The sequence below is a fragment of the Myiozetetes cayanensis genome, unplaced genomic scaffold (genome assembly GCF_022539395.1).
Source record: "Myiozetetes cayanensis isolate MyiCay16 unplaced genomic scaffold, myiCay2020 scf6-25, whole genome shotgun sequence".
NCBI lineage: Eukaryota > Metazoa > Chordata > Aves > Passeriformes > Tyrannidae > Myiozetetes > Myiozetetes cayanensis.
In genome coordinates, this window is record NW_026087853.1 from 48,555,581 (window position 1) to 48,579,224 (window position 23,644).

Genomic DNA, 23,644 nt, shown 5'->3' on the forward strand with positions numbered 1-23,644 from the left:
CTACAAGGTGTCTATTATATATTTTGATTAAGAGATAGAGATCCTAAGAATAGGCTACTTGTCACTTCACACCTCAGGAGTCAAGCCAAAACTTCTAATATTTCCACTGCAGTTGACATTCAAAAGGAAAAGAAAGTCAGGGACAAAAACCCTGACCACCACCAACAACAAACCCCGACCAACCAACCAAACATTAAGAAAACCCACCAAACCAAACCAAAGCAAAACCCAACACCTCTGCCTTGATCCAGTTTGATGCAATTACAAAGGACAAACAAAAATATACAAGGCCAGCAAGAGAGGAAGGAGGGGGAAAAAGAAAGAGGCAGCCCTAACATGGATGCAGAGCTGCTGAAATTAGAGTCTTTGAAAATAAAAGTCAGAGAGACTTCCTCCTGTCAGTATTTTAACCTGACACCTTGGCTAAGTCCCTGACTAGTATAAATCACAGTAGCTTTGCTGAAGCTGCCTATATTTATGATAGATGGGAACCTGGCACTGAAGTCATGTAAAATAACTGGTTTGGATGTGTGCAGTTCCTACCAAGTTCACGGCCAAGAGGGGCACAGAGGCAAACCTCACGTACTAACCCTGTGTCAAAAATTGTTCCTTATTTCTTCCTAAACAACTGCAGTATGCTGTCCAGGTTAATCTGGACAAAACTTACCACTTCTTCCTTTACCTATTTCTCCTACTGGCACTGCAGGCTTGCAAGGACACCTGAAGGTTAGAAATTACTCTTGCCTGGGAAGATAGATGGGTCCCCTTTTGATCTGATGCATGGTGTGACTACGACAACAGGAACATTTGACCCCTATCACTCCAGGGCTTGACTGGGCACAATATGATCCACCCTACTTTCATTAAGCTGGAAAACACCTTATAAACTTGCTTAGCTCATGTGCTTTGTCATTCAGCTTAAGAAAACAAAAACCAAAACCCCAAAACAAAACCCACCCTGTGTGGAAACAGGCCAGTGAAGATTAAAGCAAGCAAAGGCAAGTTTCTTCCCCCACCACTCTCCAAACTCCATCAGGAAAGCAGGAACACAGACCTTTGAAATTACTTATCTTAAAGGGTTGTAGTGAAACTAAACCCCAAAGCCACAATCTGGGGGCGCACTGTGGCCCACCCCAAGGCACAGACTGTACATCTGACCATCCTAAAATCCAGCTGTCATAACCCAAACCGAATTGCTGCCAGCTTTACATCCTCACTTTTTATGGTACTTCTCCTGTGTTGTTAATGGATTTCCCTTTTCCAAGTAGAAACAGCTTTCAAGCTCATTACTGAACAGACTTTATCTGAAAGGAGCTGCTGTCCCTCAGGAATGTAGTGGAAAATATGAAATCACAATGAAAGTTATATCTGGAAACTTCCCATGTGATGAGCTGAAACTTTGTTATGGTAAATATGCTGCCTCTGTTCAGCAACAATCTTGGCAGAGTTACACTTTTTTTCCCAGAAATCAAGTCCCACATTGCTATGTGACAAAAGTAAATAATGACTCATTAAATGATCCTAAGAAGAAAAACTGAAGGCTTGCTCTTCTCAAAGGTATTTGCACTGGGAAATTTGATAATGTCACCAACCACAGCAGCAAACATTACTTGAAGGTTTTCTCCCTTCACTGAGCCAGCCAGCAGCATGCTGAAACCACTACTCTGTGTAGTTGTGCAGTCACCTTCACAACAAAGCTTTGTTTTTCCATCCTCCAAGACTGGTACAGAAAAAGTTACGTGTCAAAAGGGCAGTATGAAGAATTAGACTGAAGCAATGGCACAGCTGATATTCTTGGTGCCAGGCACACTGTGCTTAAGAGACAAACTCTGTCACAGGAATACTTATTTTAATTCTACTTGAGATTAGCTAAATACTCCAAAAACAACTACTTTAATAGCAACATAGAACTCACAGCCCTTGTACCAAATTAAAATCTCAAGCAAGACTCTCAAAGGCAAGAGGCAGATTCATTTAACAAAAGTAGGAGTGCACAATAGAGGAAGTGTGATATGGAGAGTCAGTGTGAAACCTCTGATACTCCACCATGGAGCAGGGACCTGAAGCCAACACCAAAAGCATATTTGAAATTAAATAAATTATTCTTTCCCTCCATTTCACAGCAGTTAAGGCATCAGCACTGGCACAGGTGAAGCAGCCAATTTGTTTACTCCTCTGAAGTTACCCATCAACATTGTCTTGGCTCGGATTTTGGTGGGGAGGAGGGAAGAGTGGGCTGTCTTTCATTTGCAACCACCACCTTGACACTGTAAGGCCTCTGCAATATTATATTTCTTAGTAACCTCTTTAGCACTTACAGGAATGGTGCCTTGATCTTTGATGGAGACTACAGCAGCAAAAGTCATATGTATTAGATTGAAAACTAGATAAGTTCTATTTAAAAACAAGTTAAATCCTTTTATGCATTTCTGGAGAAAAAAAAAAAAAGTAGCAAATTCAGACCTGGAACTTTAGTTGAGTCATTAAAATGCAAAAAAAATAGATGTAGCTGGCTACAGTAAGGAGTATATTCATATTTGCAGCTTGACTCTCAACTATATCTAGATTTACATATTTTTTAAAGACATTTTCATCCAATCAAGTATACAAATCAGATACAATCTTTCTACAATGAATTCTTCACAGTGCAGGTTTGTAGCTACATTCCATTTTTTTTTTAATGGTCTTATCTTTCCATGAGCACTCCTTGGGTATGCACTGGCATCACAAGGTGCTCCCCATCCCTGGCTGCCACTGCCAGGAGTGAGCCCACACACACTCCTGGCCATACCCAGCTACAAGCCTGGGTGTTATCCCAGCTCCAGCCTGTATTCCTGAAATAAGCCTTGAGTGCATTAGCTTTGGGGCAGCACTCATCATCCCTTTCAGTCTCCTTTTGACAATACGATGGGGCTGTGTCTGTTTTAGTGGAAAAATACCCACTGAAGAGGAGGATGTACCTGCCCAGGGAGGGATGATGCTTCATGTGCAACAGTGGGCAAGTGGTCATCTTGAAATTAGTAGAAACACAAGCTGCTCTGAGCCTGGATAACTTTTGCCAAATGCAAATCTCTGCCTTTATCCAACTTCCACAGAAAGTGAGATTTTATGATAATCTTTCTTCGAAGGATCTTTATATTCATATGTTTTAATGTTCCAAAACTTCCTGAGAGATTTCAGTTCCCATGCCCAAAAGTGATCTTGGACTGGGACTATTTATTTGCTTTTTGATACCAAAAGGTATTGAAATACCAAAAGGTGTTTGAAACACCTTCTCCCACAATGCATGACTGTCCTGCGAACTTCTAACAAACATTGTTTGCATATTATGTTTATCTCAAGAGGCAGAGTGGTGGAGTTTTCCTCAGTGTAGAAATGTGGATGTTCTCCTTAAGCCTTCCCTGATCATTCTTGAGATAGGGAAAGAGCAGTTTTTTGATCTGCCTGTAAAGCCTTAGGTCTGCCATTTGTAAATAATTCCAGTAAGAAAAGATGGAGAGGGACTTTTTACAGGAGCATGCAGTGACAGGACAAGGTAGGGGAAAGGCTTCATACTGAAGGAGAGTAGGTTTAGATTAGATGTTAGGAAGAAATCCTTTACTACAAAGGTAAAAATTCAGTTATTATGAAGCACTGGAACAGGTTGCTCAGAGAAGTTGTGGATACCCCATCCATGGCAGTGTTCAAGGCCAGACTGGATGAGTCTCTGAGCAACCTTGGTCTGTCAAAAGGTGTCCCTTCCAACCCAGGCCATTCTATGATGACTGAAGTATTTAAGGAAAAACTTAAAAGGAACAACTCAAATTCTTATCAGAGGCTGCTTTGACTAGAAATAACTAGTCAGGAAAGGTTGGTAGAAAGCAAGGGGCTTTCTCTGTCAAGGACCACACCAGAGCTGCTATTAAAGGTTGAACAACTGATCTTTCCGGTGAGTAATCCCTAACTTTCATCTGCAGATGGCTGTTTGAGTGGATTTTTCCTGAGCAGCTCAGGCATGTCTCTGCACTGCCCTTCTCCTGGTGAGCTGCTGTCCACTGCAGCATAAGGAAAACTGGCTCAGCCCACAGTGGGGTGGAACTATTTTAAGTTATAATGTCTGATATTAGAGGAGCATGAAATTCAGTCCTATCATAGCTGAAATACCTAAACCTCCAAAAAAAAAAAAAAAAAAAAAAAGCTATTGCAAAACCCTCCCAGAGGCTTTTAAACTGAGCTCTGGAAATTTTTCTCACATTGTAAGCCAGTAAAAATTCTTACAACTTGCTATTAAAAAAATGAAACAAAATACATCTACCCACAGCAACAGTCACACAGAGCTTTATTTATTGCCCAAAGGTAGTCAGCAGCACTGCCAGACAGTTTATACAAAGCAGAGAAGACACTGAGAAGAAAATGCACTGTCACAAATACCTGCAGAAGAGCAGGCCTTCCTTTCCTAATACAAAAACTAGGACCAAGGAGTCCCATCGATTTGGCTGTAGTCAAAAGCTAAAACATACAGGATTTCATCTAAAGAAGTTAAACTCCACTAAAAACACAGAGAAAGGAAGAATAAGATCCATAACTTCGTCATATTCTTTTCATCACCCCACTTAAGCAGTGAAAAAACTCTGTACTATAAAATGATTAAAGCTTTTATCTGCTGAGTTCCCCACTAATAATTTTCCCCTCCCCAAGAAAGCCACAGACAGTGCAATCAAGAGCAGCCCAGGTTAGGCACACTGGGACCAAGAAGAAAAAAGTAATTTGCTTAATCTTGACAAACTCAGCACCAAGTGCCCCAAAACAACAGACTTCTAGCCCCCTCATTAATAGCATTTCCACAGAGCCTGGAGAGTGGGGTGTCTGAAGGCAGAGACAGTCAGGCAAAAAGGAGGTGACTAAGGTCCAGACACCCAAAGGACCCCTTTTTGCTGATGTAAACCCAGAGAGACACCTCTGCCCTAAGCTCCTGTATGCTTTTCCTATGTCATCAGCTTTAGGAAGACACTGTTTCAAGTCAGGCACAAAATCAGGTTGGGTGGGTTTTTGGGGTTTTGCTTGGTTGGTTGGTTTTGATTAGGGGGGATTTTTTTACACCTGGTCCTTTCCTCCAGCTTCTTGGATCATTCTTCCTGATTTAATACACAATTTTAGCTCCCTCTGTCATGAGTTATTGGTACACTCAACCCTTGCTTAATAGTGTAAGCAGTCTTTACACTAGCCTACTAATTTTCATGATGAGTATAGTAAAATACCTGATTAAAAGTGTTTCTAACTCACTGTAAATAAGTCATATAAAAATATAATTCAAGCTTTTTTCAGAGCTGGTATTCAGCTGATGTTACTAATCATAATTTGCTGCACTTTTCTGTCGCAAGCGGAACGCTTGGTCAATGTAACTCGATAGTTGTGGAGGAAAGGGCAGGCCCTTCACTGGGGTAAGTTGTCAGAAATCCACTGAAAAATGCAGGACTGTAGCAAGACACCAGCTGAGCATTTATACAGCTCTAGCCTAAGATGCAAAGACCATTTTGCTGAATTGTATCTTTGCATTCCCCATCTTAATAATAATAATAATAATATATATAAAAAAGAAAGGTGCACCAGGCAAATTTTAGCACATCATTGAGAAACAGTGACATTGCCATGGCTCAACAGATATTTGGCAAAGATGTTCAAGTACAATTCAGAATAAGAGGGAAAACTAGTCCCATATTTAAGGACAGAGAAGACTTTCACTCCCATTTAAACCTGAGTTGTGAACTGGTGGAAGAAAAGACCTGAAAATTATACAGAAGTGAGGAACACCATTTTCTGGGGTGCTTATTCCTCTTTTGAAAAGCTTAGGTGATGTCTAACACTCCAAAGAGAGTCAGGAAACCTGTTCTAAAAGTCAGTGGCAGAGGACAAAAGCATTGTTGTAACTCTACATTGCTAAAATACTTGCACACTAAGATGAAGTAGCAAAAGTTGCTACACACATGTAACATGGTCTGTCTTGCTCAAATCCAAAATAGTTTAAAACTTGTATTCTTCTTGGACATAATCCAGAAAGGCAGAAATACAAACAATAAACAATGACAAAGGATTTTTCTAAATATTACTATAGTGAGTTGAGCTATTTTGCTATCCCTCTAATGAAAATAGCAACATGTGTCACTATTACGGACAACAGCCGAGGAATAACTTAAAGACAGGTTTAGGGCAGTGGCACACCATGCTGAGCTTTCAAAAACTTTTTGGCTTGTTTGCTATTTCCTCCCATTTCCTTCTTCTAAGTGCTCAAAGCCTGAACCTGTAAGCAGCTCATTCCTCTAAGGCCCAGCGTTTACCCTCCCCACCATATTCAGGTGTCAAAGTCCTACCAGCAGAAAAGGTGAGTGCACAGCTCCAAAGGCAAAGGTCTGGCACAAGAGTAACTGGTCATTCTTCTGTCTGTGTGCTGTGTGTCATATTTTTGGGACTTTCTAACTTCCAACACTTAATGGAGGAACAACGAATAAGTATTCTTCAAAATTATCACAGAGGAGAAAGCCCTTCTTCAAAGAATAAAACAAGCTCCAAAGTAACCTAAATTCTGTGTCACCTACCTATCCAGTAGGAGGTCAGGGGACTGACTACTTGGCCAGATGCTATACAGACATATTTCCCTTACATTTTGTACGAATGAAGAAGCCCTGTTTCAAAAAAGCAAGAGCAGCTGTTAAGCTGAACACTGGGCTCTTTGAAAGTGATGTGACATCTTTAGAAGGAAAAAACTATAACTTTATCCACAGAAATGTGTCGCTTATATAAGTGATGAAATAGAGGAAAGAGATGAAGGATTTTTTTTTTTTTAGCTGCTCACACCATGACTAATGCAAGTCCTCTTTGGTTACTTGCCACTGAAACATCAGAGTGTAAAAATATTACCCACCTATGCAGTGTCTGTTGGAGTAAGTCGTTTTGCTTGTACCACACTATAAATAATGGTATTAGTGGCAACTTATCTAATACTAGCAGATCCCCAGCACTTTACTTGTCTGGGCAAGCAAATGCCTCAACTCCACACATCTTTTAAAAGAGCAACTGCTGGCCCCACTAAATCTTATGCTCATACTTTTGGATTCTGTTTGGTCTGGGGCTATTTATTTATTTATTTATAATAGTTTCTGCTTTACAAGAATGCACGGGGAAGCACAATCTCCTTTAAGAGGTAGGGTTTCTTTAAGCATTTCCTTGTACTTCTGAAGGCTACACCCCAGCTTTCTACTTGTGTTTTGTTTCATAACATACTTGCAAATGGATCACAGGTAGAAATCATTTAGTATGCCAACTCTGTATTAAGAAAACCTCTAGAGTCTTGTCACTGTAAGCACAACCAGGTCAAGATCTATAAACCCAGGAAATGGTGAAAAACCCTCTTAGAATCTGTCTCTGTTGTTCACAAGTTCTTTTTTAATGGGAAGAAGACAAAGCTTTTAAAGGAGTTCTGCTTACCTTATATTCAACTTGGCTGCATTTTTAACTAAGAAATAACCTAAATTGAAATAAATAACATTTTAATTATTTGTAATGTTAACTGGACGACGTTTTTACTAAGAGCCACAATAGGATCCTTCTCTGCATCTGGGAAGATTTGTTCAGTGAAGGCTTTAAGGTCCCTTAGGGCATCACTGTACTGCCCTGCAGCACAGAACACACCTGTGGAGCACTTGGTAGCATTGACAGCACACACAGTTGCATAAAACTCACCTTAATGGCACACTACAGCAATCCATGGGTGAAGCTGCATTGTCATGAGCCAGAAGAGCACTCTACAGCCAAATGCATTTTATACTGTTTCTCCTCTGGTTCTGCAAAGGTTTTTTCTAATCTAACATGTAGTATTGGCCCAATAAAACCAGGACCTTTGGTGCTTTTATCTTATCTGCATCCATGCCAAGCAGCTGAATGAGGTAAACCACCACTTCAGCTAAAAACCCCAACAAAATCCACAATCCCAAACATACATTTTTCACCATGTTTTGTGTTAACTGCTCCTTGAATTGCTAAATCTGGAACAATAGCTTTTGGGATCTCTTCAGGGGGGCTAATACATGTAATTAAAGCTTTACCATCTGAAGTTTTCATTAATTCAAGAAAAAAAAATAGCAACTTCTCATTCTTTTTCGTATCTTTCCTTCAAGGGGTGAAGGTTGCCATGAATTTTTTCCAGCCCCGTACTTACATGTGAGGTTTCACCGTGAAGCCTTGCTCCAGAGCAAAGATTTCACCCTGTCAGTCATCAGCTCCTCGTGCAGCACCGCTGTCACATTCATTTTGCTCAGCCCTTCCAAAATGCCTTGGCCTGTACCATTCCTGGAGCATGCAATATGCAAGTACAGAGGGGATTCCTAAGGATTTAGCAAATATGGCAGTGGTTAGGAAGTTTTTCAGGGTTCATCTCATTGTCTGTCTTCTCGTTAATAGCTAGAAATAGAAGTGTTTGAAGATACGATGAAGCATGTGAAGGAAATTCTTCCCATCCACATGCTGGATCTGTTACCTCATAGAGTCATTTTGTTTGGAAGGGATTATTAAAGGTCATCTAGCCCAACACTACTGCAATAAGCAGGGACATTTTCAACTCGATCAGCTTGCTCAGAGCCCCATTCAACCCAACCTTGAATGTTTCCAGGGATGGGGCACCTAGCACCTCTCTGGCAACCTGTTCCAGTGTTTTGTCACTCTCATGGTAAAAAAAAATTTCTTCTTTATATCTAGTCTGAAATTACTCTGTTTTAGTTTAAAACCATTACCCCATGTCTTTCTCCTTAACCTCATCACTTCATCCCAGCACCTCAAGCCAAGAGCATGCAGTGAGTCAGTTCATGAAACAAACAGCACCATGTTAACAAATAATATAATTTCCCATAAACCACATATAAATGCCATGTGCTATATTATTAGAGGCAGGTAGTCTCAAAAGCAGTGTTAAAGACAGTCTATGTGATCAGGATCAGTGCCAGAAACCACAGGTTGCCCTTGCTGCAGCCATACAGCACAAGGTAGAAAACAAACTTGAGAAAATTGGAGAAGTCACAAAATTTTAGGTACTCCTACCACAAAAGATAGTGCAAGGCCATGCTAGCAACTAGAATAGAAACCACAGCCTACTTTTATTTGCTATTTTATAATAGTAATATTTACTAGGGATATACAGGTGAAGCCTTTTGCCCTGTTGAAAGTCAATGGTTCTAACAGCATTTTTCTTTTAGATAAACATTTATTTATTTTGAGTTAAGCTTTGATTTACCTAAACCTTTTTGGATTGAAAGCCTTCAGTTGTTAATTTTCCCACCAGATTTGATTAGTCTAATTTATACTCTCTTCTCTGTTGTGGGTGAGGATGAACTTACACTTCAAAGTCTTGAAGCTGTCAACACTCATTGAAAACATTTTCTCTTTCAGGCTTCACTGTTAAGAGTTATTTTTATTTCAGCAAGGATTCACTTTTCTCTTTATATAGCAACTTGACCATCTAAATAGCTGTAAAATGGGATTAATAAAATGCTTGAATTACTTGTGCATCTGGTTCATCCTTACACTGATGTGCCCAACCAGACTCATCCAAATACAGTGTCCAGGGCAGAGTCCACACTGCCTCCAATTAGTCCTCCTCCACAGTCCCTGCATTTGGCTCTGAATCTGAAGAAACTGCCCAGTATTGCCATGTAATTAACATATCCCTATTGCTCACTATGATAGCAAAAAACAACCCCAAATGAAAACATACCACAAAACAGAAAAACTTGCTTGTAACCAAATAAATTACTTAACCTTCGCAGGGATTTCCTAAAAGCCACATCACTTGCAGGTCTCAAGCTGAGATCAGTTTTATGAAATATCTTCATCATTTTAGCTGGTATTAGTATTTCAGAAAAAAAAAAAACAAACACAAAAATGGGGATAAAGAAACATTCACTTTCTTCCTCATGTGGAAAGTCAATTATGAGAGTAGATTAAAAAGGAATTCAAGTGAGACTCAGTTTGAAACCCAGCTTCAGCTTTCATATTGAATTCAAACTGCTGTTTTCTGTTGTTTAAGATCATTTATAAACATTTGAGAAGACTTTTAAAAGACAAACGTAAGGTGAAGTTATTCTATTATATCATATTTTTACCACTAGGTTTCACAAGTGTACATTCATTTTTCCAGTAGTGAGAGATTTTAGATATATTGCAATCTGATGTCCTCAGCAATGTAGTAATATTTATAAACAAATCAAATGTATTTTTTAAATCAAAGACTGCTTTACATATCAAAAAGATCATGATAAAGTGTTTTGAAAGATGAAATTAATGAGGTTTCTTTTGCCTACCACCAGGAAACACAGTCTGGAGTGTCTACATGCCTACAGGATAAATTGGAAATAAATCCATTGGTTTCAGCCTAAAACCACACATCTTCTGCATTTTAGAAGTGACTGCCCCTAGTCAAGAGGCATTAAACATTTATGAAGTGGGGAGGGGGAGTCAGGCTCAGCCCCATCTATCTTGCAATGTGCAACATCAGTCCATGTCATCTTCTGGAGAAGTAACCAGATATCTTCACTGAGGTGAGGAGAGATCACATTTCCTGGTCCATGACTTGTGAAAGTTCTGGTCTCCTTATAACCAGAGAGGTTGTAAGGAGGTTGGCTAACACTGAGTGTCATATTAAACATGGATATCTTCTCCCTGGCCCACATGGACCTGCAGCAGTTGCCCAACTCTATGTCTGCTCCAAGGCCACAGGTCCTGCTCAAGGCTGATGGTAAAGACGTTTCACCTGTGACCAGTGCTGCCCTGTGTGCCTTCCCAGGAAGAGCAAAAAAAGAACATTATTTCAGCTCACTTTTTCCTCCCCAAATATACTTCTCCCCACCACTCATATGAACTATGGCAGTACAGATTCCATGGTTCGATTTCACTGCAAGAAAACTTACTCCTCCCTTACTGTGGGCCCAGGGAGCCAGAACACAGATAAATAATAAATGAATGAGACCACACCACACATTCACCTCTATTGATTTCCTCCACACATTGCCATCACTCGCTCTGGCAGTCACTGGAGGAGCTGCAGCCCCGTATACACAACATGAAGTTACAAAACATCTCGTTAGGGAGAGCGGTAATAGCCATGAACTCGCTAGGCACTCACAAATCACTTCCACCCGTGAACTCTCTAGTCACTCACAAATCATTTCCACCCTGCCACGCCAACTGTAAGCCCATGGCTGTGAGATGCTGCCACCCACGGAGCAGCACAGGCATTAATTGGTTCTGCCTCTCCCCAGTGAGCACTGATGGCTCAGTCTGGCTCCCTGTGACAGGGACCACCGGCTGCTTTTTATTCCCTGCTCATCAGGGGTTCACAGGGCAGCACTGGATCTTCATATCCACCCTGCTCTGCCTTGGGGGGAGGGCACAACATGCTGCCCTGACAGCCAAAACAACTCTGCCATGACTTGACCTCCATTCTCCTGCTCCGCAGGTGTCCCCCAGTGTAAACCCTAAAGACTTTGGAGCATCAGCTGCCAAGGAAGGCCACTCCTACACCCCGGAAAGACAGCTTTGCTGCAGCCAAGGTAGTCACCTCTGCCCCCACGGAAACATATAACAAACATGACCGAGTCCTTCCAACAGCAAAAATCTTCCAAAACCCCAAACCAAGCAGGTCTATTTGTCAAGCTGCACTGAAACCAATTACTGGCATATTCTGTGATTTTCTCTGTGAGTTGTCATTTTTGCTGGACCAAAGTGAAGGCCAAGAAATATCTGTATAACTGATATTTGCCATGGTGTGGGTATATAAACATTTTGGGTATGAACTCTTTGCATAACTTAGAAGATAACACAGAAGTTAAAACTAGTGGTTTTTTTCATAGGGAAGAATAAATTAAACAGGCAAAAAATCCATGGCATTTAGCAAACATTTATAAAATGAACAGAGAGAATTACAAGTTTCAGGTAAAAGTAATTGATATTTTTCATCCCTAAGTTTCTGAAAAATTTAATTTGGCACAAAGATTAAAACATAGCCCCGGAGACCACAGGTGACAAGTTGGGTGACATAGGTAGCCAACTTGGGCCCAGGAGTGCCCAACATAGCTCCAAGAGGTAAAAGTTTTCAAGTGTTGTCTTCACTGACTAGCTGCAATTGTACTAAACCCTTTACCCAAATCTATGTAGAGGAGATTCAAACACAAGCAAGAACAGACTTAAAATTATTCAACATAATTTTTTTCATTTTATTTTTCATACCTGAGTTAACCAAGTGTATACCTGTGTCTCTTTCCACGAACTATTTTTTTTTCTTAATTTCTGCCTTTTTCAAGTGAAAGTTCCAGTAAAGAACTGAAGGAGTGGACAGCTTTTATTTTTTATTACTGTCAGGCAGACCATGAACCATCACACAGTCATGTTCTTTCTTGTATTCAAGAGTTTGATATTTCCACTGTACAACAAAGCTCTGGAATGCAAGGCCTTGCATAACTGGAGGCATTTAAGAGAGCAATCATCAGATAGGTGAATATGGAAAAAAATGTTTGAAGAGTTTAAGTTTCAGTCTTGGATACAATAGAAGACTGAGACATGCACTTGTATAGTATACATAGTATAAGTTTCTGTGCAAAGCTTTTCACATCTTTAAATCATGCTGAAAGAAGTTCTGACAGAGACATATGTGTTCCAGGAGCTAAAGGGATATGGTGCCAATATTCCTCTGTGTGCTTTTTAGTAAGTGAAGGGCACACTAGTATTTCTACATAAATAGTCAAGAAATGAAGGTACAAAGTTTTAAAATTAAGAAGTTGATTTCAACAGGTGGAAAATATTATCATTACATTATGACTTCTGTTGACAGATTAACCTTGAGTCTCAGGGGACCAGAGAGTTCAACAACATCGGCTTTCACTTATGCATGTAGGTGTAAAAGGTTACTCTCAGCCTACCTGAACATTTTTATATGAATGTTGAGCTACTTTACATCCAATTTGGGCACAGAAATAGTAATAATATAATTCAGCAACATAAAAATAAACACATTATTTCAGCAATTACCTGGACTTGTATAGTAGCAAGAAGGAAAGTTGATGTGAAGACCTAGATTATTACATCCTTCAGTTAAAAATATTGCAGGTAGGCAAGTCTCAATATTTACTAATACACAGTATCACAGTAGGGATCTATCCTTACTTAAATACAGAACTTGAAGGTAGTTACATCTCAACACCACTGACTTGCAGCATCAGGTTAAAGATACTTTTCATACATGTTCATCTTATTCCCAACAGTAAGTAAAATTGCAGGCATTTACAGAGGAAAATAAGCCCCACAACAAAAATTTATCCCACTCCCCCCAAATCTAGAGCACAGATCACATTAAGGGCATCAGTGTCTCATCAGTCCCTGATCCAAAAAGCATCAACTGACATGAAATAATGAAAAAGCCAAAAGGCATAACAACGTGATTTTGCCCTCTTCCATTTGTTACTCAAGTTTATCAGGAACAGAAAGAGGGAAAGGAGTAGCTTTCCAAGTACAAGGCACCTCTAGTTATTTCTCTAACTTGTGTGTTATAAATAATTAGATTTGTTCCTATATTGATGTTAATCCTTAGAATATTGACTATCATGTATTAATTAAAAATTAAGAAAGGATATTAAATATTAGTTAAGAATTAATTTTCCAACATTAAAATCTGTATTATCCTTAATTTAATTTACCAAAAATAATAAAAACCAGAGGACCTTATTTTGGCAGTATATCATACTTTGGAATCATTTAATTAATCTGGTCTTAGTAAAATTTGGAATCAAAGTACAGCTGTTGAGCTGTAATGATTCTTGAATCCCTGGTATCACTCTGAAAACTCTTCCTTTCTCGCATTACTGCAGGATGGTCTAACATTTGGGAAGTTTAGAAAAACAGCATTTCAGTCAATTAATATTTGTCAAAAGTCTTATTTCTTCTAAAAGGATTGATAATCAGGACTGAATTATGCTGCCTTCCCCGGTCACACTCTTTGGCAATTGAAGCGCTCTCCGATTTGCACGCCTTTGCTTTTAGCGAGAGCCCAGATGGCGATTTCTACTGCAGAAATAAGCATTGAAGAGGTATTTCCATCAACAGTCTGAGGTTGTTTTCCCTTCTTATTCAACATACCCAATATCCACCTTTTTGCTGCTGTTTGCTTGTGGCTGAGGGACTTTGACCCCACCAGTAACACCCGACACCAGAAGCTAAAAGTCACCCAAAACACACCCCAGCACTGACCACCTTCGCTTCACACTTTAATTCTCTCTGCACAGCCCCTGCATTACAACTGCAAGCAGAAATGCATTTCCTTTGCAGCAGCTTTGAAACTGCCTTCACAGTTTATCTTTACGCTTAATTCTGCGCAGCTGTCGGGGATGGTGGCAGGCACCAGCCGCACGCGGGACCCCAGCGCAGCGCCCCAGCGCCGCAGAGGCGTTCTGTCATTTCTGCCTTTCTCCCCCTAATCCCCTTTGTTGGCTGCAATCCGACCAACGCCTCATGAAAAAACAGATGGCAGTAACCGATATGGTCTGTAATTGTGGCCAGTTAATAGCAGAGGATAAGAGTGAGATAAGGACCAAGCGCTGGTGGCCAGCTGCTGCTGAGTTAACCCTTCCCGGCATCACCTCAGCGGTGCTTAGCTGCTTGCAAAAACCCTGGGATGAATTATGGTTACTTCCAGTTCTCCTTCTCTGCTTTTTTGTCATTTCACTCATTCAGGGCTTTCGTGCCTTTCAGAATAATTAATTTAAAGCCTGATTCTTCCCTTCCACCTTCCAGTCAAGGATCTCAATAGCTCCTGCCATTTTGGAATTTCTTAGTGGAGCAGGTAACTGTGGCTCCGTTTTAAAGAGAGGTCAAAGGGGAGGAAAGAAGTCAAGCAGCTTTTCCAAAAGCCCAGATCCAGATTTATGCTGGTATACATCCAATATAACCCAGTTTAAACAAAGGATTTGCTCTGTGTGCCCTTGAAGTAAATATTAAGAGAAGTTCCTTATCCCAAACTATGAATGACAGACTGAAAAACAAAGAAAAACTGTAAGATAATCTTCAAAACTAAGATACATGAAGTACAACCATTTAATGCAAAATCAAGCTCTATCCTAAATCAAGTGACTGAGATATTGCAGCTTTACCTTCAAGACATGTATTCCCACCCCATAAAAAACCAAAATAACACATCACTTCATGAGGTCCTCATCATGTACTGCTCATGTTGTCAGCTTTTCACTCCAGGAAGAAAGCCCAACTGTGGCTAAAATTTATTCAAAAATGTCCGTCTTGTCTATCTCTCATTTTAACTCATGGATATTTTAAAGTCAAGGTTTTGGGGGAAAAATGTAAATCTGACAACATAGAATGGTGTTAAGATGCTTAAACTTAATTCAGATCAAAATATCTTGTTTCAGCTTCCCAGGAAGGAGGAATATCTAATTTTACTTCAAAAGTATATAGGAACTTCCAGTTTTATTGATCCAGACAGTATGAATAAAAAAAGGTAACTCAAATATAAACATTTTGGAGGTTTTTTGCTAAAACAAAACAGTTTAATAACTTACTCAAAGTTTTCCTTAACAGAAAGTTTAATTAATTTTTTTTCACTGTAGACTGAGAGAGTGATTTTCCAAACTCTTAAAATCCTATGCAAAACCCCAGTATTTTCAGTCGTCACAGGATCCGTGACAGCTCTAACTTGCTTAAGCAGAGGGTAAGTACTGGCCACATTCAACAGAAAGCCCTCCTATGTACAGCCCAGGATAGTCATAAACACACACCAGAGACTTATGGATTTGGTCTTCTATCTAAAAATGTTCCTGTTAAATAAAAAAAGGAAGAAGTAGCTCTTAAGTAATTTCACTACCTATATAATATGTCACTTCTTTGTCTAAAGCCTGTGGTTTATCAAACTTCTCCACCTTTTTAGTAAAGAAGATTGAATGACCATTGTCAGGCATTCCCTGAGCAGCTGCAGGCTGTATTCCAGTAGCACGTTCCCAACCCCACATCAGCTAATGCACTGGTAGGTGCACTCCTTAGGTAGCCAATGCCATTTCACAGTTATCTCAGCTCTGGATACAGTGTAAACCAGAATGGAATTAAGAAGTTCTGTATTTCTGTAGTTGTAGTGTTTCTGGAGTGATGCTTACAAATTGAGAGATGGACAGGTTTCTTTAGATTGTCTTTGGTTTTAATGATGCTGAAGAGATGTTTTTAAAAAATGCAATAGGCTTGGGTATCTCCACTGTTTTGTTTGCCAGTAAGGAACTGAAGGTGTGATTGCATATACTATTTATCCCTCAACCATCTTCAGGCCACTCAGAGTTCTGTGAAATTCAACACTATTTTTACTTTTACTTCTTTGTAGATAAAAGATATTTGTTCCAGAGATGTGGATCCTTCTTCTCTTGAATAGCTAGATTTTTGTATATAGTTTAATTGAGAATCAGTTCCCAGATCATGATTTTTAAACTTTCCACTGGCATTGTGGTGGGTGTCTGCAGCAACACAACAGAGAAAGTGTCTCCTTAAAACTACTGAGATAAATTCTGCAGTGCCATAGAGGTATTTCTTGGCTAAAATATACTAATGACTATGGCTTGAACCACATGGAGCCATATAAAAATTTCACCCAAGCACAGACTTTGCTGGGATTAAGCCAAGTATGAGACACACCAGCACCGTTGGAGCAACCGTCACTTGATGCTGTATAGTGCAGGGATTGTAATGATTATACATTTTCTAATCCTGCTTCCTTCTGGCAAAACAATAGATTTACTATGACTTTATGGCCACTGTATGTCAATCATTTGGGTTTCCATCACCAGCATTCCTCCCTCACCGCTGACACGTTGCTTCCACTTGGCCATAAGCCGCACACTAAACCCTTTCGTGCTGTGGAGTTTGATTCAGGCAGGAGGAACAGCCCAGCTCACGTGCCCCTCTTGGAAGTGCAGAAGGCTGTGGTTGAACATCTTGTTTTTTCATTTGCTATAGACATTTGTTCTTGCAGCTGACCATGTGCAGGAGAATTTGCTCATGTTCCAGAAAAGGACAGCTGCACCACAAATTACCTTAAACCTCCTTGCTCCAGGGATTATCTGGGTACAGTGAAGTGTGTGTATCCTAGGGCAGGGGTCTTTTCTTACTATAAACAGAGTTATTAACCTCTTATTTACCAGAAGTGTTTATAAACTCAGTAATGGAGACAATTTTGATATCACTAGTCACTTCTTTCTGGTAATAATTTTTTTGGAAGGTCCATCCATGTGCACTCACAAGGTGGTTTCCTTGAATACTTCTTCTATAGTTTTCCCTCAAGAATTACATCTTCTACTAGCTACTTACCCTTAGGGGACAACATATACCTCTTGTGGCTGTGGGCACATGAGACTGAGGACTCCAGCACCTCTTTCCCACACTCCCCTTTTTGGATCCTGCTACAGTAAGCTCTCTGAGGCCTTCCACCACCCTTGTTGAGCAATTTCCCCATAGTAATTTTGCCAAGCATCAGTCTTGGCTCTCAGCATAATTATCTTGGCATTTACAGGAACTGAAGGGGCATCATTAAAACCAAAGACAATCAAAGAAACATTTCCATCTCTCAATTTGTAAGCATCACTCCAGAAACACTATGACTACAGAAATAAATCTAAATGCAGGCAGTGAGCACTGTCATCAGCTGACTACTTGCTGTTCAGCATCAAGTGAAGAACCAGTCAAGGGAAAGGAAAAGACAAAGATGTTGATACAGGTCCAGTGAGACTACCAACTTTTCACAAATCTAAATAATAACGAAGACACAGCTATATGGACCTTCAAGACATAACAGCATTCTGGCTATTTAAAATCAGTATCTTTAGTCTTCTACTTTTATTTTATGTTTTCCATTAATGCAAACATTTTCAATGTAAAGAAGCTTTTTACATTTGCTTCACATAAAACTATTTAGCCTCCCTCTGTCTTAAATACATTTACTACCTTTTCACTCCTTTTCTAAACCCAGTTCCTGCTCTTTGACACAGCAGTAAATTCTCTGCTACTGCAAACAGCCCTGTCTATTTTCGACAGCAGAGGTCCTGGCTCACTCCCCTCAAAGTTCTTCCCTTCTCTGTTTAAAGCATCTCAATAGATGAGAAGCTGACATATTTAACACATCCACGAACACACTCATTTTACAAAACATCTGTCTAAAAGTAACAAAGATAAACCAAGAATTAAAATAATAGAAAGGGAGCTTAATGGGACCTGCCATAGAAAGTTCTCTGTTTTAGCATCACTGATGCAAACATTTGTGCAACTAAAAAATGTACCTTCAGTCTCACTTCAGACAGGACTTAAGTGGGAATCTCACGCATTCTCCAACTCTTCATTTGTAACTGGATGCTAATTAAGTGGTTTGGAAACACACACGAATCAAAAACCCGGACCATAAGATATAGTGCGCAAATTAAAACAAAACAAACCAAACCACACCAAAACAAAACACACACAACAAAAACTGAACAAGTAAAAACCACTGTGACCAGTGACTGCTTCCTCAAAATCATTTTTAAGAGCTACTGCTTCATTAAGCTCAGTTGTCCAGCTGCAACAATGCTCCAGCAAACACACCATTCATCAAGTTTATTAGGCCTGATGGAAGTATTCTCTGGTCACTGGTAGTTAACCAGCTACCTCAAGGTTTCAGCACATGGCTGAGCACTCAACAAGGTGCAGTTACCTTTCATTGCAGTTCCAAGGTACTAAATCAACTTGCATCAGGCAGGGGATCTGCCAAAATGGCAGAAGGCACCATGAACCCAAGGCTCTGAACCCATCTGGCAGTGCTGGCTTGATGGCAATTCTGAAAATTTTTTAGAGCTTTCACCCAAGTTGATCCGAAATTGTCTTCCAAAATTTCTACAAGCTGCAAAATGGAACATAAGTTCATATCTGAGGCATCCCTCTTAGTGTGCATATTAATCAGTCAGATTTTTTTTAAGACACCTAGAATCTCGTTAATAGATACCAACAGAGATCCAAATACAGGATATGTTTAGGAGGACACTTTTTACATGCAGAAAGCACAGTAGCAATATCCTCATCAGACTTAGAAATCAGATTCCAGCTGTCAAGGCAAAACTTAATAGCAGATTCTGTTAAACACAAAAAACCCACCACCAACAAAAAAAAATAAAAACAAAACCAAAAAAAACCAAAAACAAACCAACAGAACCAAACCTACTTAGCTTCTTACAAACGGAAAAAAAGCCATCCAAAGTGGATTTCACCATTCTTAATCATAAGCTGCCCTGATAAAAATACTCATGACCCTCCATGTCCAATGGCACAATGTGATTTGGCAATATGTTGACTGCTCTGTGTAGAGCCAAACACTTTGTACATCCAGATAATCTTGTATTTAATTTTTAGGCCATTACTCCATTCGTAATTCTCAGTAGGAACAACTTTGATTTATTTACATACAACTCATAGTTTCAAGATCTTATCTAATAAAAGTAAGGATATCACTACATAATAATTCCTCAACGCTTTTGCAAGTACAAGTTGTAGCATCTTTCTAAGAAGTGTTTCCATTTGTTCCAAAACTTTCACTCTGATTCCAAGTGGCATTATCACTGTGATGCTTTTATCTAGGATGTATATTGTATTACACTTCTAGAAGTCAAAGGTTAGATATTGCTGGGAAGACTATGCAAAACAAATTCCTGAAGTATACTGGCAGCTCAAACCACATCAAGACCCGTCTAAAAATAAGTCAATTTGCTCTGGTCCAGAAAGCAAAGTACCAACACCATCTCTTTGGAACAATCTTCCTTCCACTGTTACCAAACAAGCCAGAATCACTATCTGTCAAAGAAGGAAGCACAAACCACTGCTCTTTTGTATAGTAGCAACTTATGAACTGGAAGGCATATTTGAAAATAAAATGTCAGTGGTGCCTATGACATTAGATTGTCAGCCAGTTTTCATTTCACCACAAAGTCCTCCCTCTCAGCATCTGAGGCTGTCTGCAGTGTCTGTGGGCTACATACAAATCTCACTCTTGGGAAATTACAGAAATCAAGCCAAAAACAAGAAGGCCAGATCATTTCTTTGTCTTTCAAAAAAACCCCCAAACCAAACCAACAACAAACCGAACCCCAAAAAACAACCAACACCAAAAGAAGCCACATTTGTACTAGCATTCCTTTGTATCCATATGAGTTAGAGAAAAATTTCACAACTTTTCTCATCACTGCTTCCACTTCAGCATTTAGAGAAGTCCAAAACACTGAGAGCTGCCAGCCCTGTTAGCATTTTTTTGGTAACGATTTCCGTTTTACTGGGAAGTGTGGAACACTGATATCTCCTGACCTGGAGACCACATACCTGCCACCTTTGCCAAAACTGTCAGCTCCATTCTTCTAACAGCAGAGCAGAGCACATCTGCAAGGAGATCAAGCTGAATCTATTGGATCAGACAATTCATAAAAAAAGAAAACTAGTATCTTATCTTATAATGGGTACATTGCACTGGAATCAATGGGGACACCCAAACAAAATATAGTTTATACCATGTGTTTTCAGACTAAGTTTTTCTGGATGCTGCACTCATCTTTACACTCACGCTAGAAATATTTGTTGATCAGTGCACAGTTTTCCACAAGACTTTGTGCTAGAAAAAACCCTACACCTCTCATTCTGCCAGAGTCTCAGTTTTACTGTCCTCCTGTACAAGAAAGGGCTCCCCAAACAGCTGGCACAGACTCCCATTTCCAGATAACTGTGTATCCATACAGGGTCCCAAAAGCAGGGAGAGGAACAGAATGCCCTCACACTGCTGCAATAAAAAAAAAAGAAGAAGGAACATAACATCTCCTCCACCCGAAACAGAAAGGGAGATGATACTTCAGCAGGTGAGGGGAAATCACTGTGCCTAAATGAGACTGGAAACCTAATGGAAATTTCCTTCCAAAGAAAGTCTTCTGGGGTGAGGAAGACGAAAGAGAGTTGAAGATTAATTTTTTCTTTCCTAGGAACTTTGGAGTTAAAAAGGAAAACAGTTGGTCGATTGGGATGCCAAAGAGCCTGAAGTTCATGCTTTAGGTGCATTTATTCCATTAACAGGCAGTTTCATATTTAAGAAGCAGAAACTATAGAATGTATATTGACTTTTATTCCCATGAAGGAGCCACACAACATCAGGATGTTTATGACCTTCACAAACAGCTCTGGTGGAAAGCAGTGATAGACACTTTTCACATGTGCACCCACAGGGAGCAGAGCCCTGAGGTGGAGCCCCCCACCCTCCAACTGGGGCAGCCAGGGGCAGAATTCACCCTTCTGATATCCTCATGGTTATTGCATCTGTGGGATGCAGCAAAGCAGAAAAGGGAGCACTTCAAACTTCCAGAAGAGCAATCTGAAGACAGCCTGAAGCGTATCCCAAAGCCTGTTTTGAAACATTCACCTTTTGAGATGCAGGCCCATCATTGCTACCAGCATCAGTCAGTCCCCTCCTAACCAGGGAACCTTTGTGCAGAGCACATGAGATGCTGCTGCTGTTCAATGACAACAGGGTAACCCAAGCTCTCACAGTTTGTTTCACAGCACATCCAGTACATTTCAGCAAGACAGATTGACTAGGGCTGCTTTTCCACAGCCCTCAAAGAGTTAAACACATCAAAGCCCATACTTCCATAGTGCTAATTATATTGTTCTATATTAAAACAACAAAATACGCTCCACTTGCTTTTCACATCCTTTCAGTCTTGCTTAACCTTCATTAGTTACGGAAAGATAATTTACTAAACTGAGTGACTGCAGTTTGTAAGCAAATAAGGAACAAAACCATCTCAACTTGGATGTCTTTTCACCAACGGATATTACAGCAAGTGTTGGTGTTTTCTAAAGCATCCTCATTTTTCACGTGGCAAATAAAAAATTACAGTCAGGCTTCAAGAAAGGTGGACAACGTAAACTACAGTTTTCCTGGCATCTTATGGCAAGCTCCATATTGTCCAGTGACTGACCCCACTACAGAGCATTTGAAACCACAAAAGATATTCCTATCTAAATAGCATCTCTCAGCTTTTATCTCTTTGTTTTCATTAGGTCTAAACCAAAGATCCATTTTTTTAGGCTTTAGATTCTCTTAAGAAAAAAAAATAGAACTGAAAGAGTTAAACAGTTTATTGTGCTTTTACACATTTTAAGAGATCATCTTTCAACAATGGCAGTAAAATCAGCATGTAGTCTTAATTTTCTATGGTTGAACCTTGAACGTGAATCATTATATTACAATGTACTTATTGATTTCAACAGGAAGAGGATTAAGCCCAGAAAATCAGGCAAGGAACCTGAAACTGGACTGAGGAAAATGGAATTTTTCTGGTACTAAAAACCTCTTATGTTATGTAAAATACATTAGAATTTTAAATATGAGATTTGGCCATTTGGAAAATATTCTTAACATCTTGAACTCAGCAGCAATGTGACAAGTCAGTGAACTGAAAATCCAATTAGTAACCAGTGCTTTGAATAAAAACCCCCTATTACAACACGTATTAGATGGTAATATCTGATTTTAGCTACTTGCACAAACATACACAAATAAAATGAATGGTGTTTTAATGGAGTCTTTAACAGGTATAAAGAGAAAACATATGTGACCCCTGAGTGGTGTTCATTGGCCACCAGTACACATTATGACATACACATAGCATATGACGTACAAACACAGATTAACATAGTGTTTATACATTTCAAGTACAACCAGAACATCAAATAATTGAAATTTTTTTCCAGTTTTCCTGTTTCCAGGAACATTTTCAGTTACCTGTTTCTTGGAAGTACAAGGCTAGCTTGGCGACAGTTGCTGGCACTTACTCCTAGTTCTCCCTCACATCACCACTTAACTTGTTGGAGAGCAAGTAACACATTTCAGCTGCACGTGAATTAATTCTCCATACATTATTATTTGCTAGAGATGGTGGAAGCACCCCCACCCTCCGAATAATTTACCCATAATCCTCCCTCATAAAAATATTTATTTTGGAAGTTTACAGGTTAGACAAGCAAATAATTTGGATAGAAGTTTTCTGTAATGGACGTAATCCTCCATTAGTTTGCAATGTGTGCTACTGAAGTTCTCAGCTGAAAGAGTTATTTGCTTGTCTATGTAATTAGAACGTATATCTGTCTGTGGAGTCATCTGCCTGGGAGCTTCTGGTACTTACAGTGGTGTGAATGCTGGCACAGGCTGGTACCCTGGCAGTCCCCAGGCAGCTTTTATTCAAATGCTTTAGAAGAAATTTGGCTCAAATTCCAAATCCAACAGATATTTCTCAATTGCTCTGGATAAGAATTTTTCTACACAGGGAATAGCCGTATCTTAAGGAGCATGCTGCAAAGATCTTCAACTGCTTTTAATTTCAAGTGACCTGTAACAAAAACAGGGTCTGTTAGCAATGAGCAAGATACGTAGTTCAGTGAGTATGCACACAACTCACTGAAATATCCAGCTTACTACAAATTCTTTAATCAAAATTAGCTGTGCCAGAGAAGAGGGAAATTCATTTGTTAAACTTCAGCAGGCAGACAGCGATGCTGGTAGCACAATGGTGCAAATCACTCC